The 4,866-nt window shown below is 57.0% G+C and overlaps 2 protein-coding genes and 1 long non-coding RNA gene across 8 annotated transcripts in view; 1 reads left to right on the top strand and 2 right to left on the bottom strand.

Moving 5' to 3' along the window:
- Positions 1–4,866, bottom strand: part of LOC104989974 (neuroendocrine secretory protein 55) — a 57,778-nt gene that overhangs the window by 43,970 nt on the left and 8,942 nt on the right. The window lies entirely within an intron of this gene.
- LOC104989972 (guanine nucleotide-binding protein G(s) subunit alpha isoforms short) overlaps positions 1–4,866 on the bottom strand; it is a 66,963-nt gene that overhangs the window by 54,055 nt on the left and 8,042 nt on the right. The gene's annotated exons all lie outside the window — the stretch shown is intronic.
- Positions 1,551–4,866, top strand: part of LOC104989975 — a 31,293-nt gene continuing 27,977 nt past the window's right edge. For all 3 annotated transcript variants that reach the window (XR_825448.1, XR_825449.1, XR_825447.1), the window contains exons 1-2: positions 1,551–3,159; positions 4,727–4,865. This is a non-coding gene — a long non-coding RNA (uncharacterized LOC104989975). The remainder of the gene's footprint in view (positions 3,160–4,726; position 4,866) is intronic.

Genomic DNA, 4,866 nt, shown 5'->3' with positions numbered 1-4,866 from the left:
TCTCCCGCTCTCCCTTCGAGGTCGAGTAGGCCAGAAGCTTCCCAAGCTGGCCTGCTCGACCTCGAAGGGCATGGCTTCCTCGGGAGGTGGGCTGTACCCTCCATGGGCTCCAGCTTCCTTGATGGCCTGGCCGAGGTCCTGGAAGTTGGGTCTGGAGACCTCTGGGGGTCCACAGGCTTCGCCTTCAGTCTCGATGGGGATGGGCTCGCTGTGAGGCGGTGGGGTCTCCATCTCTTCGGCTGGGCCAGGCCCAGCACCGGGGGCAGCTGCCCCTGGGGCCTCCAAAGGTGGTTGCTCGGGCTGTTCCCCGAGTTCAGGGGGGTTATTGCGTTGTCCTGACATATTATTGCCGTCGAGGCAGTTGCGCACGCCCATAACACGGTGGCGGCTTCTTAAAATAAACTTGGGGCCCCGTGAGACGGAGCACCCAACCGAACTAGGGTGAAAAAAATATTTTCAAAAAATTTAAATCAAAGTACCAGCTGGAAAGTTCTCCGACCTCACTTTCCAACCCTAGTGAGGTCTAGGGGTTCAGGGGTTCAAGGCCTTGAACCCCAGACCATGGCAAAAACAAGTCTATTTTTGCTGGTTGAGTCTTGGCTCCTTTCTGATCACTTTTTCTCCCCTCAGGCTGCTCCTGCCCCCCCACCACCACCACCTTTGGCCTTACTTGTCCCCTTCTTTCTCTTTTGCTCAGTCCCAGGCCAGCCCCGCCTGCTTGGATCAGAGGAGCGCGCCGATTCGGTCCGAAAATCGCTTGTCGTGCTCTTTTTCAGCCACCAGAGGACGCAGGTTCAGTGTCGAGATGGCTCTGGGAGCCGTCGCCAGGCTCCGGGAGCCCCAGACTTTGGGTAAGGGGGCTGATGAGCGCAGGCCTCGCAGGGACGTTTTGGCTCCTTCCAGTCCTCTCCCTGACTGATTTGGAGTGTTTCTCCTCTCTTCTCCCCTGGTCAGAGAGAGCGCTCTCCTGCGTTGCAGGACACGTGACGCAAGACGTGGGCCCCGGGCTGCGGGAGCGCAGGAGCTGAACCCCTCCCTCCCAGACCCAACAGACTCTCCTCGGGGGGAGGGGGGACTGCAGGAGTGTTTCGTAACCCCAAACTACCCCTGAACCTCTGAGCCGCAGCCCCCAGCCCCGAGCATCCTCAGATCCTAAGTCCCGAGTCTGGAGCGCAAGGCTTCGGGCGCGTGCAAAGGGGGTACAGGAGCGCGCGGGGATGCGACAGGTGGTCGTGAGCCCACCGGCGGAGCAGACAAGTGGCGAGGGCAAAGGGGCTGACGAGTGTGAGCATGCAATTTGTTTTTAAAATGTGTTGGGGGTACTTTACATCGCTTCTACGGCTTTTGTTTGCCGGTTGCCGAGGCTGGCTCCTATAAATTAGCACATCAATGTCCCCCATCCCCACCACATTCTGGGGTCTCTGCAGTGGCCTAGGGTGACGCAGGCAGGGTTCTTCCCCGTTCATGGGGACGACGATAAATACAAGGGAGTAAGAGGGTCTTGGGTATCTACTACCAAGACCCTCCCAAGCGGTAGCTGCCGCGGCACGGAACTGGGGGTTGCGGGACGCACACAGGGACCCCACAGACTGAAGGCCCCAGAGTTCCAGAGGTCCTGTTGTTCTGGGAAAGGGCTAAATGGAATTTCAGTTGAGATTTATGGCCGGTTTAAGGTGGTCTCGGAGACTGAAAAACCCCGTGCGCACCGAACCCAAAGATACAAACCGTGCCGTGCGGGCAGCTGCGACCGCTGTGCGCTTGTTCCCCGCTTCGGGCACCGGCTGCGGGGTTGATCAGTCAGCTCCTCTAGCCCCTCTCCAGCCCCCTTCAAGTTCTTCTCGTCTCGCTATGGGTCCCCCAGAACAGCTGCTTTACTTTTCGAATGCCTGAGCCCGCTGAGGCGGCACTAAGTCCGGCCACAAACCCGGCACTCGTCCGGCTTGAGCTCCCATCGCCGTCGCTGTAGTGCGTGGTGGGCTCAGAGCCGGCAGGGATAAATGCCACCACCACCTGGGTGGGCTTGGCGTGTGCATGGACACAGATCAAGGTTTGGGGGTCTGCGGAGGGATTTGAGCCCCAGGAAAAATTTGCTGCGTGTGGTTCATGTAAGACCCGGGACTCAAGCATATCTGTCTCGCCAGTGGGTGACATGGACCCATGAGCCACTTTTAGATGGAAGGTAGCTGGGCAAGAAGGAGGTGATCACTTGGCCTTAGGGCGTGGGGAGGGATGGCGGGGTACGTGCAAGGTGGGCTGCGGCAAGCGGGGCGCATCGCTTAGGTCGCATCGCCTGGATCGCTGTATCTACGAGCCACAGTCAGGCGAACCACGTACGCACACACACTGCCACCTCGCTAAACCTAACACATCCCTCTTTGAACGAGGGGGTCAGAGCCACCGCGCATCACTGCCCCCCGTAAACCACCACCCATGCGGATGAGCTGTGCCGAGGAAAACTGACAAAGTCGGACCCCGGGTAACGTTTGGAGCCCCCCACCCCCACCCCAAGGGCGTATAATCTCAGCTCTTCGGGTCAACACACTTCCAAGTACCAACACTGAACTTTGGTCCAAACTTTGGACAACTACCCCCACACGTAACGGCTCAACCTTTTGAGCATCCACGGAATGTGCCAACTGGGTCGCAACAGTCAACTCACTCCCCTCCGACCCCAGTGCTGGGTCAGCCATTGGGCTGGGGTCACGCCAATCAAGGCTGCCTAGCGAATGAGCGGGGGGCGTCAGACCGGAAACCGGATATGAGTGGGAGGTCCAATAGGGGGCGCCGCGTTGGAACGCCCTAAGAGGTTGTGCCGCTGGGGTGGTTAAGAGCGGTTGGTGGGCGGGCGTATGGCGGCCAGGCCTGGGCTGCCACGAGGCCGGCTGGTGCTGTGGGGTCACTTCCTGATACCCCAGGTCACCGAGGCTGAAAGGGGAGGTGGGGTCTCTCAGGGAGCAGCCCTCGTTCTCGCTGATGGCGGTGGGCAAACCCCTAAGAGGGATCCGCTGCCAGGGCGAGGCGAGGAGGCGGCGAAGGGCCTGCAGGTAGAGGGCCAAGACCCTGAGGAGAGAGGGGGCTCACTGCCCCGATGCAGAGGAACAGCCCCAGATGGATAAGGAGTTGAGGTCGTGGGGATGCTGAGCCCTGCCGAAGTGGAAGGTCAGTAGGCGTCGCGGTTTGGAGCCTCAAGGAGGCCGCGATGGGGGCCCTAAAGGGACGGTTTACACTCGCCAGGCCTCGCGCGCAGCCCACGTCACCGAGGCTCTTTCCTACAGCACCGTTCAACAGGAATGGGTGCAGAGTGTCTGTTCTGCATCCCCAGGAGCCTGTAGCACCTGGATTATTTGCCAGGAGAGCACACGCACTGATGGGATGAGGATCAGGCCGACAGTATCTTCCTTCCTAGAGGCTAAGCAACATAAAAATGAAAGAAAAGACCCCTCAACTGGGGCGGGGGCGGGGGGGACTTTGATGGAGAAAATGGAGTTGCAGATGGGCCTCCACGAAGGGATGGATGGCTAGGCTGTGAGCAAAAGTGGGGGGATGGGAGACTTCGGCCTACCACGAACAAAGATCCAATAGTAAGAAACGTGGCACACGGCTAGATAAAGAGAACAGGTCACCCGGCCGGGCCTGGGGGAACAGTGGGAGAGAGAGGCAGGGAATACTGATAGTGTTTCTCTGAGGATGCCATGAAATAGCAGGGCAAGCAGTTTGGAGGCTTCTTTGGTAGGAAATGGAACAGATATTGAACTTTTTTTTTTTTAATCCTCCAAGTGAGGATTTGAGCCTTGTTTTAGGGCGGGATTGGGGAAGTGTGGAGGATGGCCCTGCCGAAGAGAACAAAGGAGGCCCTGGCCGGTCATGACCTTTAAGGGAGAGAGAAACAGGCACAGTGAAGGAGGCAAGAAGACTGGAGGAAGGGACTCAGAGGGATCCCAGAGGACCCTCCAGCAACTCCCCGGTGCAACATGCAAGGGGCAGGGGAGCCCAGGTCTGGCACCTGGGATGGAGAAGTCAGGACCTGGAGAAAAGCTGGCATGGTGCCTAGCCAGTCTGGTTTTGGACCTGACAGAGGGGAGAAGGAGGTACAGTCTGGGTGGAGATTTCTTTCAGCCTATTATTTAGGAGGACGGGACCAAAGTCAAGACAAGACCCCAAATTCAAAGTGACAGTTATCCTTATTAGGATATGAAATCACTCGATCAGATAAAATCTTCAAGGGGAGAAATAAATTTGGTGACAGACTCTCAAACACTTGGAGCACTGGAGAGAAAAAGGGGGGACATAACAGGAAAGAGTGTTGGGCCTAGGAAGGGCCGGGTGGGAGCCGCCAGAGGGAAGAATTTAAGAATTGGTCAGCATACTCGTCTAGATGGCGGTTTCTCTGCCTTTACACAAGTTGCCTTCTGGGGCCAGGGAGTTCTGTGCTGTGGGGACTGTCCTGGGCACTGGAGGATGTCTAGGAGCATCCCTGGCCTCTACCCACTAGATGCCAGTAGCATCCCCTTCGTTGTAGCAACCAAAAATGTCTCTAAATTTTGCCAAATGTCTTCTGGGAGGCAAAACCACCCCCAGTTGAAACCACTGCTGTGGGCTGAGAAAGGACCCTTAGACTCAAGTAGCAATTACCTTAATTTGAGGGTAAATTAGGATCAGGAAGAAAAGATTGCGGCATTTAATTCCAGTGTCCCCCTTTTGTCCACTCTTGTTTATTTCACTGTAGTGACTGGCTACCAGAATCTGAAAACCCCAAATCTCTTGGATGAGTGGGGATCAGAGCTGAAGCTTCATCACAAATCAGAAGTGGGACTTGAGAGACTAGCAGAAGGGTAGCCAGATGTTGGAAGAGCTGGCTAACCTGAA

Source organism: Bison bison, unplaced genomic scaffold (assembly GCF_000754665.1).
Source record: "Bison bison bison isolate TAMUID 2011002044 unplaced genomic scaffold, Bison_UMD1.0 scf7180017864167, whole genome shotgun sequence".
Lineage (NCBI taxonomy): Eukaryota > Metazoa > Chordata > Mammalia > Artiodactyla > Bovidae > Bison > Bison bison.
The sequence above is the reverse complement of the archived record's forward strand: the minus strand, read 5'-3'. Positions and strand labels throughout refer to the sequence as shown.